Source organism: Enhydra lutris, unplaced genomic scaffold (assembly GCF_002288905.1).
Source record: "Enhydra lutris kenyoni isolate GAN:26980312 unplaced genomic scaffold, ASM228890v2 scaffoldscaffold16, whole genome shotgun sequence".
Lineage (NCBI taxonomy): Eukaryota > Metazoa > Chordata > Mammalia > Carnivora > Mustelidae > Enhydra > Enhydra lutris.
The window spans coordinates 29,294,866-29,308,027 of record NW_019154100.1 but is presented as its reverse complement, the minus strand read 5'-3'; the positions used below and the strand labels follow the sequence as shown (position 1 = coordinate 29,308,027).

General features: G+C 39.8%; 1 protein-coding gene across 2 annotated transcripts in view; it reads right to left on the bottom strand.

Moving 5' to 3' along the window:
* Positions 1–13,162, bottom strand: part of LOC111147263 (chimerin 2) — a 293,720-nt gene that overhangs the window by 111,006 nt on the left and 169,552 nt on the right. The gene's annotated exons all lie outside the window — the stretch shown is intronic.

The following is a 13,162-nucleotide window of genomic DNA, read 5'->3' as shown; positions in this document are numbered from 1 at the left end:
CAGAGAGGCAAGCAGAGAGAGAGAGAAGAGGAAGCAGGCTCCCTGCATTGCAGAGAGCCCGATGCGGGACTCGATCCCAGGACCCTGAGATCATGACCTGAGCTGAAGGCAGAGGCTTAACCCACTGAGCCACCCAGGTGCCCCCAGAAAATATTTTTCAATCACATTTTGAGCTTGGGGATTATCATGTTGGATTTTTATCACATATATATGATAATCTACTTTCATAAGAACTTTGTTTTGTGTTCGTGGTGTTAGAATTGGTAAGAAATTAACATGAATTCTTATGCTCAGCTTTTGTTCTTCTAACTTAACTCCAGGGACACTGAAAATATAGTGGAGCCCCACTGAGTTACGGATTCTCATTGAGGGTTATGGCAGCAAGCTTATGTTTATTTACTAGAGTAAATGGGGGTCTGGCAGCCATTTCGTTTATAGTCATTTCTGTCCACAGTTAAATGGGCAGTTCTCTCAGCAGGACTCACAGACACAGTGGTGGAATTTTAAGGTACTGGGCGGTTTCTTGGCTCCCTCCACCCTCCAAAGTATGCTGAGGATCTGAGAGGACAGTCAAGAGCCCTGGAGCAGAGGAAGAGGCTCAGAAAGGGGGAGTCGAGGAACATATTCACAGGCCTGCCTTGGACAAGGTTCACTGGCATAAAACTCATCATCTAGACACATCTGAATATATGTTCACTCTTCTGTGCATTTTACACTTGAAAAGCACTGAACCAAGAGGGGGTATTCATAACTCTTTATCTTCAAGGTTTGAAGTCTGCTCAGTGTCATTTACAAAGGAAGATCTAAATAGTATCATTACTAGAAGCACAAAGTGTGTAAAAGACATCTCGTTATCTGATGTGTTTCATCACTCTACACGCTGGTAAGCTTTTTAATAGGAATCGAATATTTCGCCATGTATCATTCTCTTAGCTTTCAAAGTTCTTTCTTACTTTTATGATACTGTAGATATGTGTCTGTAACACCAACATGCCACAGAAGAAACTTAAACTAGAAAAGTCTGTAGAAGTAAATAATAAATGATGGGTAAGATAGCTCTCCAATCTTTGAGAGTCAATAATCCATTTCTTTGAAATGATTCCCTATATATAAAGACAACTTTATCTCTATCTTTTTGGCTGAGCCATAAAACACACTTGCAAATCTGGGTGAAGCTCCCAGCCCCATTCCCCGCGTCTCTCCTCTTATCTCCCTGAAAGGGAAGAATAATTCATCCAACTTCCCAGATGGACAGCATGGAAGATAGAACTTACTACTAACTCCTGGCGTACAAGTAAGTAGTTAATGAATGTTGAATGTGATTCCCAAGAAGACACCAGATTGCTTTCAGTTCATTAATCAATCATAAAAATATGCAGCATGCTTACGATGTTCAGGGCTCCGTCTTCAGCCCTGTTGTCGTTAATGAAACAATAAACTCACAGGTGTGGAGAGGAGAGATCTGAGGCGCTCAGGAGTGTTCTGCATTTGGAGCAGGAGGAAACCAACTTGAGAAATCTAACATAGGCCCCCAAATAGAAAAGTCAGTATTTATGGTGCCTTGAGGGGTACCAAGTAAGATTCTGTCTAGAGGACAGTTTAAGATGATATAGTCGTCCTTGTTAAAGTAAGAGAAATAGGGGCTGGGATTAAAACAACCAAAACCAAACAAAATCCTATTCTTTTCCTAAACTTTTTGCTCACAGAGCTCTAAACATAGTCTCTCTCTCCATACTTCACTAAGCTTTTAACCAGTCAGGAGCTTAAATTAAGTTAAATGGCCCTAGAAAAATCATAGAACATCCACATGTTTTCAAGGCGGCTAATATTGGATCCTCAGATCCAGACAAGCTGAGTGTCAGGGCTCCCAGAAATAAAGGACCTGACTAGATAGATTTGTAACCTCTACACTGTGACCCAGCGATGCCCAGAGAAAGCCTGACTCTATGCCCAGGTATGGCTCTGTGTCAGCCACCACCAGAATCAGGACCAGCCTGTAAAATGTGGATTGATTAAAGAAGACATAGCACTGAATTTCAGTTTCCAATTGTACGAGATTCTCTTCAGTGAACAAGACAGAAGACAGTTGACAAAAAGAAAGGCAGCTCAGAAGCTCTTCTCACATTCTCACTGAAAATTATCTTTGTTAAAATAAATCAAGAACTTGGTAAAAAAATAGAAGGCTAACTTAGGGAGTCACATGGATTCAGCAAGGGACAAAAACATAACAAATCCCAAACATGAAAGAAGGTTGGTTCTAGAGCATTTCTGCCACTGATTATCTCAGGACAAGAACTGGAGTTGGACAGCCCATCACTTTGATGAACCTGGTCACCATGGAGAAGACTAACAGAAACGGGACCTGCAATGCTTGCTCTTGGGATTTAGTGCTCCAACTCTAAGAAGTGGAAGAAGCCCATCATTTTAAGAAAACAAAACAAAACAACCCAATAACTTGTAGATATATTGCTGAACCCTAAAATACTAGATCCTTAGATGATCTACCTGGTTCAGAAAGGAACACCTCTCTTTATGGAAGAACACCAAACAGATGATCAGTGAACAAACAAACACATGAAATGGGTCTTCCCGAAGCACAGGTGAATTCGGTCTATGTGGTGTAAACATGCAGATTCTTTTTAAAAATATAATTGAAGATTTTATTCTGTATAAGCATCATGTAAGGGAGAACAGTCCCCCCCACCCCAAGGTAGGCAATACTTGCCACTGATGCCAGTGTTGACCATAACATTTTGGAGTTTCTCTTTTAGAACTGTCTTATTTTTTCATAATTGAAGCTTTTTTTTTAAAGATCTTATTTATTTATTTGACAGATAGAGATCACAAGTAGTCAGAGAGGCAGGCAGAGAGGGGCTGGGGGAAGCAGGCTCCCTGCTGAGCAGAGAACCCGATTTGGGGCTCGATCCCAGGACCCTGAGGTCATGACCTGAGCTGAAGGCAGAGGCTTTAACCCACTGAGCCACCCAGGTGCCCCTTTTGCAACTTTCTTAAAGCTTACCATGTTTTCTCTTGAATATCCTTACAGCTGTGTGTCTCTCTCTCTCTCTCTTTTAATTTAAGAATTTTTATTTATTTATTTTAGAGAGAGTGAGTGAGAGCAAGAGAGAGAACATGAATGGGGATGGGGGGAAGAGCAGAGGGAGAAGGAGAAGCAGACTCCCCGCAGAGCAGGGAGCCCAATGCAGGACTTGATCCCGGGTCCCTCCCTGGGATCATGACCTAAGCCAAAGGCAGCCGCCTAACAGACTGAGCCACCCAGGTGCCCCTACAGTTGTCTTTCTCAAAGAAAGTCTGGTCATTCAAAACAGAAACTTCAGAATACTTATTAAAGATTACAGATTAGGGGGCGCCTGGGTGGCTCAGCGGGTTAAAGCCTCTGCCTTCGGCTCAGGTCATGATCCCAGGGTCCTGGGATTGAGCCCCACATCGGGCTCTCTGCTCAGCAGGGAGCCTGCTTCCCTTCCTCTCTCTGCCTGCCTCTCTACCTGCCTGTGATCTCTGTCTGTCAAATAAATAAATAAAATCTTTAAAAAAAAAAAAAAAAAGAGAAGATTACAGATTAGGAATCTACTACTACTTCCTCCTTCAGACCAACTGAACCAGAATTACTGAGGGGGCTGCTGTGATGTGTTATTTGATAAAGTCCCTAGATAATATTTAAGTGTATACTAAAGTCAGAATCACCAGTATATGGAAACAATATATCTGTTTTTTGAGTTGAGAGTGGCTGTTATTTCAGCTAACAGGAAGAAGTTATTCAGAGCCAAATTCAGTAAAAAGGGAAGTGATCCAACTAGGAAATACATATGAGACAAAAATGAGGCATGATCCTTAGATAATAAAATCTGCACTACGTTCTGTTCTGAAGACATTTTACAGGAGACATTCCCAACATGCTCTGAGCAATGGGACCTCAGCAGAAATGAAACATGGCTTCCCAAGATGATGGATTGGAAAGGGACCACACTCACATAATACATATATTAAAGTAAAATCTATTTTATGACTTTATAGTCACACCTCAGATATATTGCCAGTACTGTGACTACTGAAAATGGTTTTAGTCCTGTCTAGTCCTGTTCACGCCCTCCACACACCATGTTCCTACTTATCTACAGCCAATGCAAATGTTACAGCTTCCTGCTAAGGGTCTCGTCAGCCCACATTCATCCTATGCTACAATCAAACAGAGTTACTCACGGTTCCATAATTCGCTCTCTCCAATATGTCTTCTGTTTTCCATATGTCCTTATTTTAAGATCCTGAGCTTCCTTTTAATAAAATAGGGGCAGATCACGTGCAATTTGGAAGGGCAGGCTCTAGACTCAGGCTGTCTGGCTTTGATGCCAAATTTGTGTATCCATCAGCAAGTACTTATTTCCGTTCCTTGTTTTTCTAATCTTTAAAATGGGCGTGATAATAAAAGTGGTTCACCTGCCTCACTGAGTGGTTGTAATAATTTAATGAGTAAATACGTTACAAGCTACATGCTTGTAGCCACGGCTGGGACACAGAGCAGTTCAATGATGAATAGCTATTTCTGGTATCCAGAAAGAGCCTCCCTGCGCAGGAAGAAAAGTTAGGCCCGTCTTTTTTTTTTTTTTTTTTTTTAATTATTTATTTTTAAATTTTTAATTTAAGTAGAATTAACATACACGGTTACATTAGACCCATTCTTTACTGTGCTCTCCCAGCTCTTTTTATATTTTAAATACATACTTGCCCATTTCTTCTCTACTTTATGAGTTTTTCAAAGCAGCAGTTTTGGCCCGCACCATCACGACACTCCCAGGATTTTGCCTCTGGTCTGGCACAGAAAGAGTGTAGTTCTCTGAATTTGATCCGCTCTTAAAAATGTGTCAAACAGCAAGAGCCTATATCCCATTATTTTAAATAGAAAAAAGTAATTTATTCAAAAGTACTGATTTCCCAAATATTACTTAAATGCCTTTCAATAATTATATAACAATCTGATAAGGATTTCTGCCTACTATAAAATATTTAAAGCCCAATTCCATAATTGTTTAACACTCAAGGGAGTAATTAACAGGTATATTGGTGTGTATCCACTGCTGAAGAGAATAGGAAGGAACCTCATTATCCTATACTGAGCAGGTACTATAAAAAAAAAATAGACTTTCTGGGTTAGACCCACATTAGCAGTGCTCCCTGGTATCTGGCCTCAACAAACACCAAAGGGCTAATCCCCTGGGGGAAAAGTGGGGAGAATTATGGATATCATGTGCAATGTGCTTAAACACAAAACCAGGTCAATCAGGACAACAGAGATACTCGAGAAGTCCCCTTCCGCCTCCTAGTTCCCTGCTCCTCATAGTGTAATCCTAGGACCAGCAGCACTGGCTTCACCTTGGAGCTAGTTAGAAAAGCACCATCTGCATTTCAGAAGGGGAGTCATGTGCACAGGAAAGGCTGAGAAGCTGCTGTGCACAGGAGAACTCATCGTAGCCGATGAGAACTTGTTAGTAGCACGTTTTTAGCTGGGAGAATGATTTTGGCTAAAACTTTCTGTTGAGTTATTGCAGCAGATATTCCGGTAGCAAGTGTTTGGAGAACAAAGGATGCCTGTGCTCATTACATGTTTGCAGAATGAGGCAGAGACTATGAAGGCAGAGGCCTGGTGTCAATTCAATTGCTGTGTGATCCTAAGTAGGTTATTAAACTGCTTTGCATCTCATTTTCCTCAATTTCCAATAAAATCAGAGTTATAAAAATGTACTATTTTAATAAAGCTCAGATGAGATAATGCATGTAAAGAACTGTAGGGCTGGGAACATTGTGGTAACAGGTTAGCATTTACGCAGTGCCTACCCTGTGCCAAGCAACTGTCTTTACGCTTTCACATGTGTATCTCATTGAAGTCCCCCAACAACCCTATGAGGTAAGTGAGTGTTATTATTTTGCAGGCAGCTGCTAAATAACCAGCCTGAGGTCACGGAGCTAGTAAGGGGCTTCAGACCCAGCATAGACACCTTGAACGACCATGATTCCCAGCTTCCTTGGAGTATATACCAACCAATACTGATGCCTTTGTGGGCCGGCACACAGTTCTCCACTTTGGATAGATAGTAGATTACCTGGATTGTCCTAAACTGTACTCTGCCAGGATTGAACACTCTAAAATCTCTTTGGAAAGAACTGAGTTCTGTCAATGAGTTAACGAACGAGAATTTGTCATAAATTTGCCTACATGTAGTGATACTTTGGGTCTCTCAACTATTCCCCTGTAATTTAAAATTTTCTGTATTCCCAGCTACCTGGTTTGTTTTCCAATTTATTCTTCTAATTTTAAGGAATAATTCTCAGCATTTTGCAAAGCTTGAGAGAACAGTAGGGTGACAGCTGCATGGTGAGAGACAGGAAGCATAATCCTTAAATGAGTTTTCTTTATAGTCAGATTATCATTGCCTAGATAAACACAAGTTCTTTTATATTCAACACAAAGACATTTAAAGGATATTGTGAGTCCTCTGTAAACAAGGTTTCCAATTATTGAGAAAACAAAGCTTTTATAATCCCTCAGCAGCTGGTATATGTTAAGTTTTTACTTAATAGAAATAATTTTAAAACCCAATTTAGCAACCTCCTACTCGGGGCAGTTAGACTGCTGAATTTTTTGAGATACAGATCAAGTTCAGAAGAAAAGACTTTGATGGGGGGATTTATATTGGTGATATTGGGCAATTTTATCCAGAAAAAAATATGGATAATTCCCTTCTAATTAAAAATCAAAGTTCCCCATTGAAAAGGACAGAAAGAAAATGTGAGTACTGAGATTTATACTCTTGTAGTCAAAGTGCATAGTATAGAATGAAAATTGAGCAAACTTTAAAATCTCCTGTTTCTTTTCATCTAGAATCGAAGGCCTTCTTTCTCCTTATGGCATTACTTTAAGGCTTCTAGAATTCTGATGGGGCACTGGTGGGGCAAATTTTTTCCTGTCTTGATTTCAATGTGTTATAAAAATATCTACCGGCCGGTCTTTCTGTAATAAACCTCCTTAAAAGGTTACCAATGGCTTTCCAAAGTTCTGTAAGTAGATCCAAGTCAAGCACTTTAATAACCTGGCGTAAATATTCCGCTAATTTATAGACGTACACAGTATATGAGATTAGGGGTGCTTGGGAACAGAGCAGTTCCCATCATTTGGTTTGTTTTCTGTCTCTTTTTTTTTCCTTCAGATTTTTCCAGGAATTGTGATGTAAAAAATCGGTGATAATATTAGAACAAAGAAGAAGCAAAAGAACTTTCTTAGACGAGGGGTTCTCAACTGGGAGGGTGGGTGATGTTTTTGTTCCCCAGAGGATATCTGGCAATGTCTGGAGACAGTTTTGGTTGTCATGAGTGAAGGGTGCTACCGGCACGTAGTGGGTAGAGTCCAGGGATGTTGGTAAAATCCTGCATGCACAGAATAGCCCTCACCCACTTCTACAACAAAGAATTATCCTAGCTAGAACATTCATGGTGAAGAGCCTGAGAAACCCTGTTTTAGACAAAAAGGAACTTTGAAACCTTGAGCATTCCCAAGAAAGGTTATTCAAAAAAATTTGTTGGACCAAAATATAAACAAGCAATCAATACTTTAAAAACATAAAGTGAATTAAAAGGAAGATAAGAGGAGATATTTACTTATGAGAACACTAATCATTTATAACAGTAGTTTTTAAGAAAAGACTGACACTTCCAACTACTCAGAGAAATAACTCAGGTAAATACCAAACTGAACGAAACAATATCTTAGTAACATAAAGAAGGAAACTCCCCTTCCCCTTTGAAAATATTGTAAACAGCGTGAAATACAGAAAACATTAAGAAAAAAATTTATTTTTTGGCAGTAACCATCCATGCTTCGCATACATGTGAACTAATGTTTAAATCCCTTACTGCTATGGGATTTCATGCCTCACAGCATGTTCCTTTGAAACTCTGCCTTGATCACTGGGTTGGAAACAAAACTCGCACCACACATGGATCCCTCGGTCACAGAGGAACTCTGCCCCAGGGAGCTGAATGGCTGGCTGTCCAATGCCTCAGTGGTGTCCTGAAGTTTCATTATATAAGCAACCATACAAAATATTCATCATAAAAGACGAGGATGAATTACCCAAAGTAGCTGTGTTTGGATTTGAAAAATAACGGCAGGGCAACAACAACCAGACACACACATTCAAATATCCCACCTCGCACATTAGCCCTTTGTTCCCAGCTCTGGCCTTGTTCAGGTTCAGACCTACTGACACTGACTTAGGGCTTGGGAGGATCAGAGGAGGAGCTTTAGTATGTGTGCTACAGTTGTCCCAAAAGGCAAGTCACACAACAATTGATAGTCCCTTTTTGCAGATGAGGAGAGAAAAGCCCATATGGCTGGATTACCTGAAAACCATCTAGTGGCATGGAGAGGAGATCCAAACCAACACATGATAGATGCTAAAGTCCATAGTCTTTTTTTTTTTTTTTAACACCAAAAGGAGGGGAATTGTCCAGGGGACAACAGAGGTGATGCACTCAGGAAAAACACTGATTCTGCTAAAATAAATAAGTAGGTTGACTCCCAAATTGTTAGACTCCTAAAAGTGCCCATTCTGGAGACCTGCATAAGCTGACTGTTAGGAGCAGATCTTTTATCACATGTCATGGCCAATTGCCTTTACTCTTCATCCCTCTGAATGGTACCACCAGAGAACCACCTACCTAGTGCCCAAGCTTGAAACTGACATCCCAGATTCCTTCCTCTCTCCCAGTCCCATGTGTACTATACCACTAAATCCTGCCCATGGTATGGAATTCCTTACTCTTGAAATGGTCTCTTTGTTTCCATGTCCATTGTGCTATCTATTCACCCGAACCACTGAAATAGTCTTCTTACAGGTTTTTCTGTCTATGTTTTTACCACCTCCAATCTGTCTTTCAGACTAAAGTCAGAAAATGCAAATCTCATTAAGTTCTCTGCTCAGAATTCTTCAATGCTCCCCATTGCCAAGCAGTCAAACCTACACAACTCAGTGAGTCTATCCCAAACTGCCCTACTTAAAAGTGGTACCTCTTCACCTTGGCATACTCCTTCTCTCCTTTCTGCATCATTTTTCCCATGACACTTGTCTTCATCTGAGATACTATGTATTTTACTTGCGTGTTTATTGCCAATCTTTCTCTTTCAAGTGGAAACTACACAAGGATAGAAACTTTTATCTTTTGCTTATTGCTATTATCCCCAGAGTCTAGAACAGAGCTGACACATGGTAGGTGCTCATTTGTTGAATGAATAAATGAATGGCAGACAAGATTTTCCCAGCATGGTCTAGCTTGTGTATCCAAAATATGTCCTGAGCAACACACACATTCTTGCCCTCCACATCCTTCTTCCCCAATTCTTTATGTTCCTGCCACAGAGATCCTTCTAGTTTCTGAAACACATCCTGTTTGGTCATACATTCCGATCATTCTTTGGACAGGATACTTCCTCTGCTTGGAATTCTAATACTTGCTCTCCAACCCATCTATGCCTTAACCTGGCAAAATCTCACTGATCTTAAAAATAAGAGGGAAACTGTCTTTTTTATTTATTTATTTTTCAAGTATAATTAACATGCAGTGTTATATTAGTTACAGGTGTACAATATAATGATTCAGCAACTCTACATCATTCAGGGCTCATCACAATACATGTACTCTTGATCCCCTTCCTCTATTTTGCCTATCCACCACCCACCTCTCCTCTGGCAGCCACCAGTTTTCTATATTTAATAGTATTTGTTTGTTTGTTTGTTTTGTTTATTAAATTCCACATATGAGTGAAATCATACAGTATCTGTCTCTCTGACTTATTTCACTTATCATTACACCTCCTAGATCCATCCACATTGTTGCAAATGGCAAGATTTCATTCTTTCTATGGCTGAGTAATATTCCATTGTGTATATACACATCTTTTTTATCCATTCATCAGTCGATGGACACTTGGGCTGCTTCAATCTTGGTTATTGTAAATAATGCTGCAATAAATATAGGGGTACATGTATCTTTTCAAATTAGTGTTTTTACATACTTTGAGTAAATACCGAGTAGTGGAATTCCTGGATTGTACGGTAATTCTAATTTTAATTTTTTGAGGAACCTCCATTCTGTTTTTCACAGTGACTACACCAGGTTGCATTCCCACCAATAGTGGATGAGGGTTCCTTTTTCTTCATATCCTTGACAATTCTTATTTCCTGTGTGATACACACACACACACACACACACACACACACACACACACACACAATGTATCTATTATATATACACAGTGGAATATTAGTCATAAAAAAGAATGGGATCTTGCCATTTGCGACAATAACCTAGAGGGTACTTTGTTAGATAAGTCAGACAGAGAAAGACAAATACTACAGGATTTCACTTACGTGTGGAATCTATAAAACAAGAAAAAATGAATAAACAAAAAGCAGAGACTGATCCATAAATACAGAGAACAAGCTGATGGTTGCCAGAGGTGGGGAGATGGATAACGTGGGTGAAGGGGAGTGGGAGATACAGGCTTCTGGTTATGAAGGATAACTCATGGGGATAAAGGTAAAGCACAGGGAATACAGGCAATTGTATTATAACAGTGCTGTATGGTAAAAGACGGTCTCTACATTTGTGGTGAGCATAGCATAGTGTATGAACTTGTTGAATCACTGTATTATACATCTGAAACTAATGTAACATAGTATGTTAACTCTACTTCAATAAAAATAAATAAGTGGATAAATAAATAAATGTAAAATAAATAAATAAGAGGTAAAATGCTGCCATCTTGGAAAAGTCTTTCCTGGCTGCCTCTAACCAGCCTAGGTATTGTTTCCTATCCTCCCTTTGAACTAAAGGCCCTAGTGAGGGCCATTATCTTAGTGGAATTGGGATTGTTGGTCTTTATGACCTCTAGAGGTGAACTCTTTGAGGGAAAGGCTCCCGTCTTTCTCTGTTGCGTTGGGACCCAAAAGGGTATCTTGCACAGAGCTCTGCTTCAATGGAAGTAACTGACTGTCTGCAAGACAGCTCTGCTGGGGTTGATTCTCATGCATGCAACAATACAACAATAGTTATAATTTCTAATAGTTATTAAGAATTTTATTGTGCCAAGACATTATCGTAAGCACTTTCCTTACATATATTAACCCATTCAATCCTCATGACTATCCAGTAAGTAAGATCTATTACAGCCATTTCCAAAGGATGAATTGAGATATAGAGAAGCAGAATAGAAAAGCAGACTATATTATCCTGGGGCTCGGACCTCCAGCCATCACAATCTATTGCCTGGAAGTGCATCAGTCCTATTTCCTGGATCCCTGGAGAAGTCCTGCTTCACACATCCTTCTCAAAGCCCTTTGTTAAGCTCTCCTTCTATTAAGGTAATTTATTCATATCCTTCCAACTCCTCCCATACCCTATCCTTTTTTTCCCTCTAAATTAAGGCAGAAATGATTTCTATTGCTTACAACAGAATCCTAAGTGATATTCCTATTAAATCCCAATCTCCAAGGCTGGAGCCAGGGTGGCTGTAAGGTTTACCGAGCTCCACAGGGCATTTGATGCACATATCAGTACTGGGAAGCACAAATTTGGGCAGCAGTTCCAAAACATGGAGAGGATGAATACCTTCCTGGAAGCTTCTATATTGATTTTGATTTCTATATTGATTCTCTCTAAGAGAAGACTTCTATATTGATTTTGACCCAGTCTACATGGATTTTGATCCAGTCTACATGGATTTTCTCGCTGTAGGCTTCCAAGACACCCAGAAGTCTACCCATGGATGGTACTCATCTCTCTAGCTGGCCCAGAGCATCTTCCCAACAGCTCATTTTGACCCAGTCCTCCTTGCTACATCTTCCCTGGCACTCATTTCTTGGCTTTCTATGTTGCCCCCACCACCCACCCTGAGCCATCCTTGTGTGGACAACCCAATTAGGTATACTGCTCTGACTTTGCCCTAGCACTGTTGGCTAGGACTTTGTATTCATCCTCTGGCATCCTGAAGCCACAGCTCCACATAAAATGGCTCTTTCCCCCAATCAAGTCAAATCCCATGGAGGTCAGCCATATTGGACAGACTGGCTGGCCGGCCTCCCACCAGGGCAGGAGAATCAAACATGATGGGTCCATCTGTCCATCGTCCTGATACTTCCTACAGACCAACACTGTATTTTTTAAAAATCTCTTAAAAGCGAATCAAAATTCAGGACTTAATTATGGATAGAAATTTTAGGTTAACATCCACCTCATATTCTTTTTTGCTTCAAAATACATTTTCCCCCTTCCTTTTGTCTTTGGTGCAGATGAAAACCTAAGACTATTCTCTATAGGATAAGGTTTCCACTATTAAAAGCCATCTCCATGTCACCTAATTGCTTGTTCTTCCTCCCACTAAATAATTCTTGTTCTTTTAACTTTTTAAAATAGATCTTATTTCCAATATTTAATTCGTCTTCATTATTCTTCTTGAAACTCTTTTTAAATTCTCCAAATACCTCTTAGGTTCAAAAAGCTTGAAGTACCCAATAGAATTGAATCAAATCAAGGAAAACTTAATGCTTCTATTAAATTTCTAGGGGGAAAAAAGATTGGGTGAGTATATTCATTTAATTCCTCATTCTTGTTAGTAAACTCCTTTCAGAACTAAATAGTGTTTGAATTAAGTGGTCCTGTATGTCCTTTGGAAAAGGCAAAGGATGCCCAACATTCTCTTTCTTCTCCTTGGTTTTTTTTTTCTCTCTCTCCTTCTAGAGTAAACATATTTAAATGTAAGTATTCAGTATAAGTATTCAAATGCATGTGTTCCAACTGATGAATAAAATTAATACACCTGAAAGGCAGACAGAACTAAGGAGGTGGTAGAAATGAAAGACTGTTTAGCAAAATGTCTTCAATCATTTTTGCATTATAATCTTTCTTTGGAGCTGTTATACATTTTTTCCTTCCTAATCATCTCTCCCAAATGGGATTTTAGTACTACAGATAGACTATATATCTGTTTATGTTCTATATGTGGATCTGTGTTTATGCAGTAGAAGAGTGTACTCCCTTAAGAATGGATGTTCCCCCCTCACCCTTGGGGTTAATATCACCCTGACTGAGAACT